This window comes from Haliaeetus leucocephalus, unplaced genomic scaffold, assembly GCF_000737465.1.
Source record: "Haliaeetus leucocephalus isolate CR32 unplaced genomic scaffold, Haliaeetus_leucocephalus-4.0 Scaffold198, whole genome shotgun sequence".
Taxonomy (NCBI): Eukaryota; Metazoa; Chordata; class Aves; order Accipitriformes; family Accipitridae; genus Haliaeetus; species Haliaeetus leucocephalus.
In genome coordinates, this window is record NW_010972634.1 from 165,271 (window position 1) to 183,431 (window position 18,161).

Sequence of the window (18,161 nt, forward strand, 5' to 3'; positions counted from 1 at the left end):
AGTGCTGTGACTCACAATGAAAAAAAAAAAAAAAAAGAATGGAAAGAATGCAAAGCAAATGCATACAGCTCCTAGTATTTTATTTGTCCTGGATCTCATGAAAGGGAATCAGAGCTTTGATACTGAAAACAACAGAGGTCTTATAATGATGCTGAAGTGTTATTTTTTTCCTTGAGCAACATTGAGATTTTTCTGTTCCTCCTCTTCCTTTCAGCAAGCAGTAGTCTCTGCATTTGGTCCAAGCAACAGTTGTCTCATGTGGGAGGAGCCCCAAAAGCCAAACAAGTGAAGGTAGAAATGAAGGCCAAAGATAAAGGCTTCTTTGGAAACAAAAGAAGTCTTTCTCTAGATTTCAGCTCTCAATATTTCGCAAGAGCTAAAACCACAAGAGGCAGGTTGGTTTCAGCAAGGGTGTGTTCACAAATAGCCCAAACACATACATCTCTGAGAGTAGAGCTATTCCCATTGGCACTTCTCCATTGCTGTCAGGAAGCAGTGAGCTTAGCCGACACACACAAAAAGGGTCTCAAAGTTTAGCCCTAGCAGACAGCTTGTGCTCTCTTGCCAAAACTCTGGCAGGCAGCCCTTTCCTGCAAGCTAGAGCTAACTTCAAAACTGACATCACACCTACAGTGGGGAAGAGCTCCCTATGCAAACCCTCATCACCGAGTTTGCACATGCAGCTGAACTCCAAGGGGATTATTGCCTGATTTATTGCGGTTATCCAACCCACATGGTAAGTAGCCACTGGATGAGGGACAGAAGAGTCTATCTGGTCTTCCCCTGAATTCAGGGATGATTGCTCATGGTGATATAGAGTCAAACTTACAGCCATGCTCTGAGGAAGCTTTAGGAAGGTAGAAAGGATCAGTTTTCATTCACTGAAGTCAAAGCACACAAAGAGAGGAGGAGGAGGAGGAGGAATCCTTAGTGGGGAAAGACGGTTGGAGGAAGGAGAGGAGATGTTCTCATTTTTTCCCAACTGAAAAAGTCTTCTTGTGTCTCTGTCAAGTTGAGTGCCTTCTTCCCACTACCCCTCCACCAAACCTTTCTACAAACTGGATGTTCAGCAGGATAAACAAACAGTAAATGCATTAGTGGGGAAGAAGGCTCTGACTGATATTCAGAGAACCAAACAGCAGCTGGTTCTCTTCTGCCAGAGAAAGCAAGCAGAGGTTGCTGTGTTTGGGATGTGAATTTTGCAGTAGTTGAGGTCTTTAGCTTTTGCCTTTTTCAAAGCACCATGTGAAATGCTTCCACCGTGATTTAAGATCCAGTACTCATGATGGCACTGGCAATTTTTTCTCCCAGCCCAGACTACTTAGTGTCAGGGTCCCACCTGTGCTCGCTTTGACTCAAGGCCACCTCCAATCCTTTCTCCTGTACCTCAGCATCTCCTACCCAGAAATCTGGAGACACTAGTGTGAAGGCCCCGGAAACATGAGAGAAAAAGCAAGTTGCAACAGCAGACCTCAAGCCCACGGTCTGTTCCTCTCTTTAATACCATATCAGACTTACTTACACAGAGTAAATACTGAGCAAGACACTCTCTGGAGCTAAATCTGTAGTTAAATGAAAGGAACTAGCCTGCCTGATAACTGATAACATAACACACCATGCTTCCAAAGAAAGAGCAGTCAATGGCCACTTGGCTGAAGCACAGCTCAGCATCTTCTCTGTTCGTCAAAAGAGGGGAAAAAGTTTTGAGACCTCAATGTAAACTACAAACCACACACTGGGCATAGCATGGGGACAAAACTGCTGGTCTGAAAAATCATATCAATCTCATTGCCTTGGATGTGTCCTTGGATGTCAAGTTGTGGCTCCCAAGTTTGACAAGGCCCTAGGAGAGCTCATACTCAAATGTTGCTTGTGAGTTTGGGGTGTTTTGGTTTTATTTTTAACCTCTTGGGCAAGAAAGAGGCAGTACCTGGAGACCAGCCGAGATATATACATGATTCCTTCAAACCAGCTTGGAACTTGAGAAGCAAACCAGATGAACACCAGCTCCCCATTCAGGGAGGCCCAAAGAAAGGAGAGGGGCCAGGGGCTGGTCAGACGTAAGTGAAGCACCTGCAAGGATATGCTTAAGCTGGACATGCTTAAAACAAAAAGAGAGAAAAGCAAACAAGTCGAGCAGCAATTATCAACTGCAACTCATGAAGCATGGCAGCTAACATTATGTCTGTTAGGCAGAGCAAAGGGAGGAATCAAAAGGGGTTTCTGAGAACCACAAATCAGAAGACAAGCAAGACTTAGCCAGTTTCAAAACACAGCGTCTTTCTCCACAACTTGATTGGCTGAAACATCAACTAGACAGGCAGAAACCACAATTATCTGGAAGTGTTTGAAATCTCACTTGTGATAAACGGTAAATTTGAGAGACAACACTAAGTTTCTGTGCAGCTAACCACATTTAGCGTGGCTGGCAAACACCAAAGCTCAGGCATGCACAAGTGAGATGCCAGTCTGAGAGCTCATCACAGCTGTTGCGTGGGGCATTGCTGAAAAAGTACAGAGAGATTTGCATGACTATAACCAGAAGCCTAACCTGCCCACAGGGTGAAAAAGATTTCACCTCCTGAGCTGCAGGCAGCATTTGGGGAGCAAGGCTCCATTGCAGGAAGGGGAAATTCTCTTCTGCTTCCAAGAAAAATCAAGCAATCAAATGCACGTGCATTTCATGGATGTCTTTTTGCTGGTAGGCCTGGAGCTAGTAAGTGGTGGCATAATGAAATGTGTATCTTTGCATTAGGTGAGTTGTGTATTGATTCCGTGGAGCAGAAATGGAGGTGGCAGAAAGATTGCTGAGGATAATCTTCTACCAAACTGCTGAGGACTTGGAGCACCCAACCTGCAAGTTGATGAGAGGAAGGTGGGATTGTTGGGTATGGCCACAGGGAGTCTGGGGAGGTCTGAGAATAGCCCCCAACCATGGCATGGCCAGGAAAAGAGAAGAGGCACCCAGAGAAGGGAGCAGGTCCTCAGGGAGGTGGGGGGGAGGATACTCATTCCCCTTGCCTGAACTTTGCTGCATGCACTGACAAACTAAAAAGCTAAACTGAATTTTTATTTTTGTTTTACAGCACAATGCTTTGAAACAAAGCAGGAGTAATGCCCTTATGTTTCAGGAAAGCAGTACTGTTGACCTGGAAATCTCTTTGCTAAGCTTTTCTCAACAGCAGAGGGTATTTTCCCAGATTCAACTTTTCCACAGTTTCTGTGGTCTTTTATACCCACATCATTCATATCAAGATTCAAGATTCTGCCCTGTTTTTCTCAAGTCTTCCATATGTTCATTCTCAAGCATGTTTACAATGAGAAACCTGACATTAAAAGTGAACTTGAAGACCTCCACCTGTGCATGCTCTCACTGGTTGGATATTCAGCACCCACCATAAAAAAGAGCCTCCTCTCTAAGTCTTATGTACATGGAAGGACTGTGCACACTGGTGTGCTAAGGTACCAACACGAGGCTTAGCATAAGTACGCACGTTTTTGTCTCTTGCCATAATGGTACCTAGACTAACTTCTTCCCAGCTAATCAAAAATTACATGCACAGGTATTCAGACAACATGACATGATTTGCAAACACCGCTGTTGTCTCCTACCAGGTAGGGACCCAGATTGTCTGATTACGATGCCCTTTTGCTTCATGCAAAGATCACGATGGACTGCAAGTCACGTCTGTTGTATCACTAGATTGTCACCTGTGAGTGAGTCTAGACTAGAACCAGTCTTATGCCAGACACAACCTCCACGGAAAAACATGTACTAGAAAAGTGGGATGCCACATTAGGAAGCTGGAAGAAGTTCACCACCAAAATCTGAAGCCCATATGATCCTCTCCAACAGAGGAGTGTGCTTTTCCTCTACTACTACTGCCAGAGTTCAAGGCAAGGGTGGGCTTTGCTTTCCTGGTGAGAGCGACTCCCTTGGGAAAAAACAGATGTTGTGTGGTCTTTACTCTAGACATACCAAACCATGAACTGCTGATCCTTCATTACAGGTGTAACATATTGGCACAAATCCCTGGTGCAGGTATGCTACTAATTCATCCGCTCCAGCAAAATTCCCAAGCATCAGCAGTCTGTTGATACGGAATCTTGGATCAAAGAGTCCAAATCTAGAAATTAAATGAAGGTTGAAAAAAAACAAAAACAACTGTGGATACAATACAGGCTAGTGCACAAGGGGAGTTTGGCACTGACATGGAGTTACTCAGCTCTTAGCATGTGCGTTGATTTGTCAAGCTGTGTTTGCTAATGGAAACTTGTGGCTCCATACCTTACTTTCAGGTCCCAAACTTCCAAATATTTGATAACACAGACATTTGAAAGGCAGTACGTGTGGTTTGCTTTTTCCTCCCGTTCCTTTTCTTTTTTAAAACAAGAATTCTCTAAATAAGTAAGCTGCATTAATCTTTGAGAACCACCACCCGTTACCAAAAAGAAAAAAAAAAGGTTGATGGGCAGGAAAGCACCCAATGCTTTTTCTCTGCGACCTCCACCTGAGACCTGCAGAGAAGCCCCTCCTGCTATTCAGTCCTCTCACCACTGGTCACAGGATCAGCTCGCAGAGTCAGTGCCCACATCTCAGAAGCAAATTTGGATGACTGGAAGATCTGTGCAGCAAGACTGCAGTAACAGAGACTTCCCAGTAAAGTCAACATGCATTTCTCTTGCTGCTTTCAGTCTGTTCTGGAAAAGAAAAATATTATCCTGGCACATTTATGTTTTTGCCAGTGATAGTAGATGTCATTGCAGAAAAGAAATATGAGGTATGGGGCAGGGCCAGGGGTGTGGGGAGCAAGAAGGAACCTGGCTCTGGCATCCAAAGAGAAAGGGATTCCCCAGGGAGAGGGTGATGCTTCATGAAGGCTGCTTGTACTTTTTGCACTCTGGCATCTTTGAGGCAAAAGCACAAAAGGCTGTAGGTTTAACCAACACAGGACCACAAGAGAATAGGCAACGAAGCCAACTCAAGGATGCCTACAGACATAAGGGCCATGCTGTTCTCTACTGAGCCAGGAGACCAGGAGGAAGAGATCACATTCACATACACCAAGTTAAAGTTTGACTTCCAAGAAGAGAGAGTTTGAGTTCTTCAAAGCAGCTCTTCTCCCAGCCCTGCCAAGTGTGAGATCTGGGCATGGGGCAAAAAGCCTCTATCCTGCTTTTCCTGCACACTATCCCGAGCTCCACCTCCAACAGCTCCCCTGAGTTTTCTCCAAACCTGGGCACATTTCTACCCATCTGCCACCCTTCTCACTGAAAAAGAGCTCCCCAGGAAGATGCAGAAGAATAAAACAATCGCTGCAGTTTGAACCTGTATGCTTATCATGCCTTCAGCAGCAGTCACTACCAGGTACTTATTACTGAAGAACAGCGTAAGCACATAGCTATACATCCCCAGAAAGCTCTACCAGGCTCCAGCAGTTTGGAGCTCAGGTCCTTCACCGAATTAGAGGTGTTATCAATATAATTAGCCATTTTTCCATGCAGACTTCTCTTCCATGAATGTATTCCCAGCAGATCTGTCTTCTGTGGTTGCATGTCCTCTCTTTTTGAGCCCATGGGAACTGTCAGCACCTTCGGCATCTTCTGGCAGAGACCTCCACAGATTTACTCCAAGCACCATCTCTGTGGGTGATGCCCAAGACTGACTGGACATGGTATCCAGACGTGACATCCCCGGCACTGAATAGAGGGGACAACAACATCCTTTGATCTCCTGCCCCTGCTGTGCCTAAGGTAGCCCAGGGTGTGATTTGCCTTCTTTGCAGTGAGAGCACACCTTGGGTCATATTCAGCGCAGCATCTGCTGTAACCCTGGGTCCTTTCCAGGAGAGCTGCTCAGCCAGTTGGTTTCCAGCCTGGATCTATGCAATGGGGTTTTCCCACCCGCAGTGCAGGACTTTGCATGTCTCGCTGCTGAGCTTCAGGAAGTTTCTGTTGGCTGAATCCCCAAGTTTCTCGAGGTCCCTCTGGACCAACGCTCTGCTCTTCAGCACATCAGCCACTCCCCCTAGTTCTGCCTTGTCCGCAAAGTTGCTGAGGGTGCACTCTGTGCAAGGGCATGCGTGGGAGGTAGGGGGAAAAGGCACAGGGAACAAGGAAGGGCCAGGGAATATTCAACAGCAAAATTTTACAGTAGAAAAATGAGAAGTCTGGGTAATGTTCCCCAATGTGGCTGAAAGGGAAGGAAGCAGCATCAGGCATTGCAAACTGAACGGATGAAAGCAGAGTGGTGCACAGACAGGTCCAGAGCACCATGAAGGCTTGTAACAAGGGCTTGGGGATCCTGCTGGGAACGCCCCATCAGCTGTACATATGAGCAAAGCTACCAGCTCTGCATAAACAGCAGCAGACAAGACACATGTACCAACACACTCACCCCAGAGCAGGAGGCTGTGCATCTGAATCATCCCTCCTGCCATTTCTTAGGGGTTTCAACGGGAGAAATGCTTATGCTGGTCTTTGAATCTCAGTAGTTTACACCCATGATTCTGCCAGGTGGCATGCAACGATGCTATACTGGAATGGTGTCTGCTGTATGCCATGTACAAGGCTGTCAGCAGCCATAATCAGACACAGTGTACTCAAGAAAAGCTTCTGAACATCAGCCAAGCAGGATTTATTCCAAGCTCCTCATGCACCATTTGTAACCCTTCAATATACATCACTGCTAGAAAAAGTAGCTCGCTCGCTCTGAACCAAAAATGGAAAGGATTAACACATTTTTTTATCCCCCAAAGGAAACACAAGACTGTTTTACCTTTGGAAAATGGGCTTCAGTCACTGGCTGCTTCCTAGGGGATTACAAGGCATGCCTTGCCCAGTTTCAAGAAGTCCTTACAAGATTTTTTTGGTAGAAATCCCCATGCTAGCAGCAGAAGTTTTAATGGGAATCCAAGCAATCTAGGAGTTTCCCAAACCCAGAGAGATGGCATAGCAATCCTACCCCCCAGAGCTTTCAAGAGGTAACGCTCTTTCAGAAAAGATAATGTTGGGATGCTTCTTATTTGGCTTGGCCCCTTCATGGCTCCCAAAAGAAGGGCTGCTAGCAAAGCAGCAGTGCAACAACTGGAGATCACTGCGAAGACCCTGGAGATGCAGCTGGCACAGGGCATCGGACCACTGTGGCCCCTGCTCCCAAGGAGGTTTCCAGGGCTCATTTCCTTGCTTCTTCTTCACCTGTGCTTTTTGTGCCACTCCAGAACGGCAGCTCCCAAGGTTAGGGTGAGGTTGGGAGCCTGATCAAAGTTTGATGGCAGAAGTGACCTTTGCAACCAGAAGTGAGGTTGCAAGTCCAACAGCAAAACCAGGAATGGGGCAGGCAATTAATATTTTTTTCCCTTTCCATAGCTCTCTGTCCCACAGCTTTTGCTGGTTTGTTTTTTTTTTAAAGATCAGCTGTTTCAAAACATAACAAAGAAGAACTCTTCCCCTGTTTAAAAGCCATCTATGCACCACCTCGAGTGCACAAAGTTGAAATTGGGCAGGGAAACTGAGAGAAGCTCCTTGGAGTAGCTTTCTGTGAAAGATTTGGGACCTCAAAGTTACATACCAAGGTTTCATTGCACATTTTGTACCTATTTTATTTTAATACTCCCATAAACTGCTCAAGAAGACTTCTCGGCACATATCGGGCCAATTTAACCATGTGTTGAGAGACCTGAGGCTTGTGAATGTGGGCATTGTTCAGGCAGAGAAACTCGGGCTTGCCAAATCTCTCTGGAAAACATTGTGGCCATACACAAGTATCTGCTCCAAACAAGCTTGCACCAACATTTTACGTCTCACATCCACAGTCATACCAACAGGAGCAGACACAACTTGTAATTCCCATAAGCAGAAAATACTCAGAAGAGAAGATCTCACCGATAGTCCTCAGAGATCCCAATGGCTCGGGTATGCTTTCAACTATGAAGAAAAGAGGGTCTGGGGTCTTTTCTGCTTTGGGTTGTGTTTGGGGTTGGGGTTTTTTTTGCTGGTTTTATGGTTGCCTGTAGATCTTGCATAATCAAAAATAGAACTGTAAATTCATCATCTGCTTTGTTCTGTGCAAGTAATTCACTCGGCTCTATTCACAGCTCAACCTCATCCTGCAGTGGAACTCACATGCTTTGGTTTGTTACACCAGCATAGTCTAATTCCAGAGATCACAAAAATAATATTCCAAGTTTAATCCCAAAGAAAGGATTACTAGGGATCAAATCCATTATTTCACAATAAATCCCTTTTATGTCTTTTTTTTTTCCCCATCAGTGATCAAAGCAAGTGGATTTCAGCTCTAAAACACTGCTGCTATACAGCAGAAGAGATCCTTGCTGAAGGCAGAGGGCTCAACATTTACTTTCATTTTTTGCACAGTATCAAAGGAGATTTATTTTTTCCCCCTTGCCAAAAATAAAATCTGGTCTAGATTCTCAGCTGCAGCTGAGAGCACTGGGAGAGAAAGTAGCTGCAGCTCATTTTTGCAGCTTCCTAATCCTGTAGGACAGTTTCTAATGTTCTCAGTTGTCCACAGCCCACCACCACTGTTTCTTCGTTTGAGAGTCTGAACCAAAGAGCCAAGCTCCAGCTTCAGCAAGGGGAGATTCCGACGCCACCAAAGGGGTTTTTTTCTTCTAAATACAAGGCCAGACTCAGCTCACCAATTCCAGCTTTTTTCTTCACCGATATTCCCGTAGTTTGCTGTATGAAGCTAAGCAGATGATACAAGAGTCTTTAGCATCCCACCATCCAGGGATGGGACATGGCAGCTCTAATCCCTTGCGTGCGTGTTTTCCATACAACATGGACAGAGTCACCAACCACAGAGTACTAGACCTGCTGGCCTTACTGGAGGGAACAACAATGCAAACATGGACAGAGGCAGCCACCTGCTCCCTCTGTACCACATCTTATGGAAGACACAAACGGAAACACAACTGGTGTCAGCCTTGACTGCGTGCTATGTATAAATAGTACAAACTGGACTGGGCAAAACAGATTGTGCATCAGCATTACTATGAAGTCAGTATGGGTTTTTTATGGTTCCTCCGCTAACCGGACCATATTTTTAGTCCTAATCTCAATCTGTTTGAATTAGCTCTGCTAAAGCGAACAGAATGATACAGGTCAGATCAATTATTATGAAAAATTCAATTATGATAGTGCCATATGCGGCACTATAAAAAGAATGCAGCTGTACATATGGCTGACGAAAGCAACAGCAGTTAATGGCACAAATGTCTATGAAATTGTGATGTCCTTTAGTCCTTCAACGCTTTCTACATGGGCTATGTTGAGAGGAGGAAAAGTGCCTACACTTGTCCTTTTCAAAAAACTGCACCAGATTTGAAAATGTCCCTCTCCACCACCCTCCAAAAAAACCAAGAATCAACTCCTCATGGAGATTGCATGGAGCACTGAGAGTTTCTTTTAGGAGGTGGCGTTGATCTTGCTTGTGTCACAAAAACTTCCACCAAAATTGAAGTCAGATTTGCCCATTTCTTAAAACAAAAGATCTTCCTGGTTTCCCTGCAGATGCTTGTGACTATGAGCTCTAAGTCCTCATGCCTGAGCAGTCCTTTAATCATGAGTGACAGAGCACCTTGCATGGGCTAAGTCAAATGTGCAGGTCAAGTCAAATATGCATCATCATGTGCAGGGCTGGGACTTGAACATATGAGCACACAACCTAAGAAGAGGTTGCTGCACGTGCTGGAGATTCATCCCTTTTCCCAGGAATGGGGGCAAATTTCTGCTCATCTCAGAAGCAGCATTGAAGCAAAGCCTGCTGAGTAATGCGTAAGTTCTGAAAAATCCAACAAAATTGAAAACTTCCCACTGCATTCTGTGGTGTCACAGGAAGCAGGCCTTTCAAAAAAAAACTGGGAAGAGGAGGAAGACCTTACTGTGCCCTGGTAAAGAGGAGATCTGGCCAAGCTTGTGCCATCAGCCTCCTGGCTCCCCTTTGTGCTTTCATCACCTACAGCAGAGATTTCCAAAGTGGAGATGTGCAAGATGATCCATTGGGTTGCAGGAAGAAATATTAGAATTTCAGTAGCGCATGCATATCATTTATAAATAACTATATACACATACATGGGAGGTGCGTGCTCAAAAATTTTTTGCAGATAGGGGTGCATGATCAAAAAAGTTTGGAGACCACAGACCCAGAGGAATCCCCACTCCTGGCAGCAGTTTCAGCCCAAAAACTCGGGAAAAGCAGCTGCTACAGCAGTGCCCACTGCCGTCCCTGCAAAGCTGAGGGAAGGGAAGGCCAGGGTGAGACTGTCCATCACCTCTTGCCTGGGAGAGGAAGCGCAACTAGCACTCATCACAACAGTGAAACCAGCTATGCAAAGCGCTGTCCTGGTTACAGAGGAAACCAGCCAGGGAAACAACACCAAAATAAAACCCCAAACCCAAGAGAAAATGCATTTTCTTCACCCTCCATTCTCCATGGAAATGGTTCTCGTCATAGTCATAGCAGGAGGAGGTAAGCTGCTTCTAGGAAGAAATACCGTGTCCCAGCGTTCCCTTTCAGCCTGTAATGAAATAGGAAGGAAGCAACCAGGACTAGAACACGAAGCAAAAGCCTCTGAGAAGTTGCCATCAACTCAACACATAGAAAAAAAAAAGCCCTCAGTGGACTCACCAGTGGTCAGAAATACATCCAAAGGATGCTCTTCCACGTCAAACTGCACTGGCATGCTCCTTCTGCACAAGCTTCCAGATGGTCCATCTTTTTAGCCCTTCCTTTATTTTAAGCAGACAGCCTGAGGCACAGGAGGACCGTATCATTGCTTTATTTTAGAGCAGAGAAAATAAAAGTTCTCCTAGCAAAAAGAAATTATTTTTCTAAAAATAAAAACCCCCAAATTTCTCAGATTTCCTTTTATTCTTCTTATTCTTCCCCAGACAAACATATACTTTTTAGAGAGCACAGCTCAGCAGAGATTTAAAGGAGCCTCTTGATGGTTGATAGTCCCTGTATTGCAGTCACTGATTCACAGATTAATTTTTTTTTTCAAGTCTAAATCATGCACTCCATGCTGGACAACTTCAAGTGCAACAGAACAAAGCCTATACATTATAAATCTATTTCTTAAACAGTTTTCAAGGTTTTTCAAAAAGGAACCTGTTAAAATGATTTCACACTCTCTTTCGGTAAAAAAAAAATATTACTTTGTCAGGGTCTGCTATGGAACCAATTGACTTCAGGAGGCAAACCTTAAATCTTGATAATTATGTACTGCTTAAGTGTGATACTAGAGCAAGTCTTAATAGTAAGGGAAAAACCCAGCCTTATATCTCCAGGGGTTTCAGGGCTGTGAATTGAACAAGTTGCTTCTTCTGACACCATATTCTGAAAAAGGAGAGGAAAATAATCAAGAGCATGCACATGCAGTAGGAATCAAAATGCTTTTTACCCTTTCTCTTTTCCTCTTTTGAAAAGCTGCTTGACAGGACATCTGCAGAAGGGAGGGGAAGATCTCCCAAAGATTCCATGCTCCTGATCCTGGCCGTGACCATGGTGTGACTCTATCGTGTGCTAGGGCTCCAAGGCACATCTCCCACCAAAAATATATGGCTTAAGCAGATACCCAACAAGTCCTTATGCTCGCATGATTAAAAAAGCTGTTGGTTTAGGAACCTGGCAGCAGGCCTGTTCACATCTGATCACCCTTTGTGCTCGGCCTGTCGTTGAGAGCTCACCCTGGAAGATGCTAAGGGGAGCAATCTGAGCCAATCAGAAACAAAGCCACTCAGTCTCAAAAAAACGCTTGGATGTGGGTCAAACAATACAAGTTTTGAAAATTATTTTAGATCAAATTCTTCCTCAGGACATGAGGAAGGGTGAAAGCTTGGCCCCTCTGAGGCCAAGACCAAAACTCCTGCAGACCTCAGCAGGACCTGGCTCCCACCCAAAGCAAACTTTTCAAGTCTCAGTCAAGCTCTTCAGCTGCAGACGTTCATTTCTATTATTTTTGTAGCCTTTTCGTCTCACCAAAGGGATCCTTCCGCAGTGGCCATCCAAGAGCCGTTGACAAGATGGAAGAAATTTAATTTGCAATTGAAAAAGAAGTCTATAAATTTTTTTCCAATTAAAAACAGTATGTCTGTAACATGGTCTCCAAGCGCATTGGTGTCAATCTGGCCAGTGGAGGAGTCCCACATAGCTCAAACCCTTCAGGGACTGGGATTATGCTCTGTTCTATTTCTGTGTAGCACCTAACCCTGCAGGACCCTGCATCTGCAATGGGAGCCTTCCAGGGACCATGGTAAAAGCAATTATAAATACAAGCATTTTGATTTTAGCCTTGTTGACTTTCCTTCTGCCAGCATTGTTTGTCATTCCCAGCAGACTGAAAAGCATTTTTTCCTCATGGGGAAGAGCACTATGACAATGATGTTGAAGCACTCTCTGGCTTTACATTTGGAACAACACTAACAAGTAAAACATGAAGTCTCAGTTTTACAACAACCTTTGTAACTTCTGATGATTTGTTTTAAAGCCTCTGCTCCTGAAAACCAGTAGTTACACCAGTCTCAATTCTTGCTGTCAGAAGGAAACATCTCATCCACATGGCCACAGGGTATGGCTCAAAAACAAGACCCCGAGCATGTCAAAAAGCTGGAAATGAACAGCCCGTGCTGGACTAGTTTTGTTCTTTGATATCACTGTGGGCCAGCCAGGTCATCACGTGGCTGGCAGCGATGAACACCCATCGCATACCAGCTCCATGGCACCCAACCACAAGAGCAGAAGTGACCACAGTGTCTGCCAGAGGAAAGGTTGGGACAAATTCACCCAAGAAATCAGCAACACCAATAACCATAACCAATGCCTATTCCCTTTGCTCCGTACGTTAAAACATCAAGAAACTTTGCCACAAGAAGTTTTTCCCCCCTCAGTGCCACAGGTTCAGACCTTTTCACCATCTGCCTGCAATTATGAAATCATTCTCAGCAACAAGAAACACAATACACTTCGAAGGAAGGAAAATAAACTAGGTCTTGCTTCTACCTTCATCTACTCTCCACACGCTCTAACATTTTTATGCAACTGGAACAGGGACGCGCCCTTCTCATTTCTATATGCCAAGTTGGTTAGCTGCCACGTTATTAGAGCCCACAAATCTCTGACTTCGTCCAAGGAAGGAAGTCAGGCTCCAGCTCCAAGCTGCATTGAACTTGCTCAAACATGCATATTTCAAGCGCTGCCTTCTCCCACAGCCCAAAGGACATTGCAACACCATCCAGATAGAGCCTTAGTGTAACATGCCAAAGCGGTTGCTTACATTAAAGTTAGGTCCAAGCCACTAAAGGCAGATGTGAATTTTAGACCTCAAGAAACGGAGGGCTACTTGAACCTCTGGCACCTCCAAAGCTTTGGCCCCAGGACTCAGGGGAACCTTGAGCTTTCGTGTAATTTTCTTCGCTCATGTTTTTCAAGTGAACACGTAGATTGCCCAGTATTGCTGACATCAGGTTAAAGTAATTCCACCAATGTCGTCTTAAGACTTTGTCTCAGCTGTTGTAGCACCCATGTGATTACAACCATGCTTATGTGTCTGGGCTGGTGGCAAGGAGTAAGGGCTGAAAATTGTATCTGATACCAAATGTGCATCATTTTGGCATTTCTTGAATCCACCCACCCTTTCCGATTGCACCAGGGCAGGAGAATGGGCAAACTGCACTTCTGAAACAAGATGGAAATAATACTAACAACTACAGGAACCACAGCCAGCTCTTCTGAAGCTCTTCTGGTCCTCGCAAAGAGGGAGGCAACAGAGGACAAGCTTGAAGGTAGGGCTCCCATAGACCTAAATAAGTTCCTGTAGAAGCAGCCGTAGGATGGCCTGGATGCACAAGCTTAATCCTAGTTTTGGAGGAGTTTTCACAGCAGTTTGGCACATTAAATAAAGTCTTTGGTTGCATTCAAGCACATATCAGGAAAAGACCAGCTTGCTGGATGTGTTGGTCATCTTGGCTTTCACAAGTTTAGAAGAACTCCTGAGAATATTTTGCTGTAAGGCTAAGCTTTGCCAGAGGGAGAACTTCACAGGCAAATGACTCCTCCATCACCCTTGAAGAACCAGTCCACAGAGTCATGTAAGATTTCTCCTTCCTCCCTCTCTCTTCACCTCAGATCAACCCCTTGTAAGAAGTCTTAAGTATCTGTACGTCATTTGCGACACCTCCGTCACACATGTAGCCACCTGAAGGGAGCACCACTGGAGCCAAGCTTTATGCCGCAGGAAGGACGCAGCGTTCCCTCAGCTGCACGTTTCGCTCCCTCAGCAGCTGCTGTAAAAGCTGTTCTTTCTGCGATGGACACCAAAGGAAGTTGAAAAAAAATTATCAAACAAAAAGAAAAGAAGGGGGGGGGGGTTAAAAATTAATAAATGTACCGAATAAATATGGAGGTTTTGTAGAGCTGATTAGCTCAAAGCTGATTTCCCTGGGACCAAAGCCCAGCTTCTATCACCACCCAACCATGTCCAGACCAAATCCTGAAAACCCCTATTCTTCACCCAGAAGGAAAATGGGCATCTCCCCCTGATGTCTAAGTAACACGCTTGCCTTTCTAGCTATTTAGGTCCTTTGCAATTTAAACACCTTCCTCAAGTCAGCAGCGGTTCAGAAGCAGGTGTTATCTGTGATGTCCTAAAAGCCAGATGCCCTGATGCACGCTTGCGCAGGACCACAAAATGAGCTTGAGAAATGACAGCAATATGAAAACACTAGATAGCATCAGCAAGAGGTGGGTTTTCTTTGCAGGGAGCAGTCTTTTTCTCCCGCCCCCAAAAAAAGTTGAAAGTATGAGAACTGGGAGAATACATGGCTTATTTATGAAACCCTCGTGGTGAGAAGCAGTTCATAAATCTCTGTACTAGCCAGGAGACCAGCCTGTCTGCAGGAATAAGGGCCCAGAAGACCTGTGTGGTTAGAGCATGGCCACAGGCTAACAAACTCTCACACCAAAACAACTCACTGAATTCTTGTAAGAAGTCCCACAATGCTGGAAATAATACACGCCTTTTCTTAGCAAGCCTACTATTTCAGGTTCTTTTGAGGATTTTTCACAACAAAATGTTGCTCCTGGAAAAGTTTAGGTTTATTAAAACTGAAGCTTTTCATGAAGCCTGTAGGAATAAGCAGCAGCCTGGTGCTTAGAAGCCTTCTGGGAGGTTACATAGACTTAAATTCCCGCTATAATTCAGCTCAGGAACTTGAACCTATATTTTCCATCTTTGGCTTACTACCTGATCTGGGATATAACTCTCTCCTCTTGTGTCCAGCCTGAGATCCCCCTTCCTGAGGCTTGTGGTTACATCTGGCAAGGTAACATGACCTGAGAGATTTGCATGTTGTGAGGGCTCTGACCACCACCACCAACCGGAGAGCAGAAGTTCCCAAACCCTTTTTGCTGGTGATCCTACTTCCAGTTTCACTTCCAAGCTTGTGACCCCACTTCCACAATCCCTTAGGCTCTGCTATCATCTGCAAATTGCCATCAATCCCGCCGGGCTGTGAATCTTCTGCGTGGAAAACCACTTAACACCAGATTGTTTTCTCACTGGTCATCTTGCTGTTTCAGGGCACATTTTTCCCTGGTGTTGGAGAACCTTTACCCACCACCAGTAATTTGTTCTCACCCAACCCAGGTTATAAATTGTGTTTCTGATTCCACCACTGAACCTTTGCGCTGTTTCTCATTGTGGCATTTACTCATCATGCTGCAAACACAGCATTGCACCCTGAACATCCTAAGTGAAGGTCTGACGAGCTCTTATTTCCACATTTTTTGGCCAGGGCACAAATTTTGTTTCAGAGCTGTTCTGTTTTGTGGTTTCAGATAAGGTTTTCAGCATGCTGCATACGCAGGCAACACTCACAATGTTCTCTAAGCAAAGTACTGATACTGAACCACCTTTGATGTATTATTGCAAATTTAGGACGACAATTCATCACAATTCAGTGTTCAGGGGTCATTCCAGAACATCACATGGTTTTCTAAAGATGAGGCAATGACAGCGTGTGTGACCGTATGGTAGATACAAGCCTGCCTGTAGCACTGCAGGACTTAGTTATAGCAGCTTTGCTTACTGAAAAGGAGGACTCTTGCAAGTCAGTGCTTCTCTTTGAGGAAAGCTGTATCTGTACAACTATTAAATACAGAAGCCACTAAAGTCCCTGTAACTCTCTCATCACTGCACACAGTTTCAACACCTCACTAGATCGCAATCTTAACCCATCTCACCTCATATCTTTATATATATCTATTCTTTTGAGATTGCAATGAGCCAAAAGGCAATGAATTGCATGCTCTAAATAACGCCTCAGATATGTGTGTTTAATCTGGAAATAATTTTGCTCTTACAGTGTGCAAGAACTGTAACTGTCTAAAAACGAGTTAGGTCCACAGCGGAGCATCTGCTCTGCTCCCTGGGTTACGGAAGATTCAGTAGGAAACTACGCTGTCAGCCTTGTAGCAGATGGTGACAGCATTGTTCAAATAGCCTCTCTCTCCATATGCTGCCCAAGACAATGCAACATCAGGTCTCCATAAGAAGAACAATTGATGCTCTCCCCACGCTAACTCTGGAGTAGAGGCTGCCCTGCCTGGTGGCTCTCTGTAGTTCCCACCGTGCGTTCGTACTGGCCTAGACAACAGGGCATTTCCTCTTCTCCTAAATCCACAGGCAAATGATACTTTCCCCTACCATTTGTTAATCTCACTTGGACAGGCAACAGCGACTTCCAGCCTGGGAGCCCCAAGATGGACTTGGGCGACCTCCCCATCAGCAGGAGTCTGCTCCTGCTGAAGAACCGGGGCAGCCACGGCATTTTCTAGCCAAGCAGCGAAGGGGGACAAAGATCCCCCTTGGTCTCTGGATGACCTGTGCCAGGACTCTGAGGTCTGTGCCCACCTTTTCCCCTTCTCTGTGGACAGCTCGAAGTCTCCAGGTGAGCTGAGCATCTGCTCGACTGGGTGCTGTGGCTCTGTAGCTGTTCGCCCTTTTCACCAAGAGGTGGAAGCAGAGCCCCCTTACCCTCCAGCATACAAGGGCTTGCACTAAAACCCCACATTTATTAGTTCAAAATTAGGGTCACCCCACTTATATGCAATTACAAGTAATGTCTGTCTCAAGTCAAAATGCTCAGACAAGACTCTTCATATCCTGATGTCTGCATAGACAATGCTGAGACAATCCCTTAGTGCTGGGGTATGCGATACTCCAACCCATCAAAAAATAAGCAGTTCAGCACCCTTGGTGCAGTCATCATCTCCCAAGACCCAACAGCTCGGCTGGTTGCATGGGGGAGATCACTTGTGCAAATGCATAACTTGGCCCTGTTGCAGAGCATAGCCTTGAGATCTTGCAGCATGAGGAGCTGGGAGAGGAGGGAGCAATGCTGGGAGCTGGAGGACTAGATCCCTGCATAGGGACTAGATCCCCGGGAGATTAGATCCCTGCTCCTGCACACAGGAGCAAGGACAGTCATGCCCTGGAAAACGCTAGCTGCAAATTGAAAATCAAAACCAGCAATGCTTTTACAGGATGCAACGCATGTTCCTTCTTTACTTGCACCCTCCAAACAATGAAACCCTTATACTGAAATCACAGGTACGCAGCAAGATTATTCCCTGAGTATTATTAAAAATATAAAGCTAATCATTATTTTTTTCTAATACGGCGTGCGATAAGTGATCTTGAAATGAGCACTTGGCTACCACAGGTATTTATCTTTGGTATTTAGACAATGCTGATCACCCAAATGAAACAAGTGAATTCAATAATCAAAAGCAGAGCAGACCTGGCTCTTATCTGTGCATCCTGGCTTCTTGTCATTGCTTCACATTTTCTCTCAAAGTGCTTTTTTTTACCCCCCCGAACCCCCCCCCCCCCAGCCAATTCCCACGCTATACAGTGCTGTTTTTCAGAGCTTTTATCATCTGTCAGAGGAAGAGTGTGGGTCTGTTTTACTCAGCCTAGGAATTAAAAGCACGCTATTACTATAGATCTGCACGCATGGTGGAGGCTGCAAAGCACAATTTAAAAAAATAAAAACCTAGAAGCCAAAGTTACCACTGAACATTCAAGTTGCAAAAGTTTCAGTTATGCAAGCACACATTTCCTGGGTGTGAACATCTG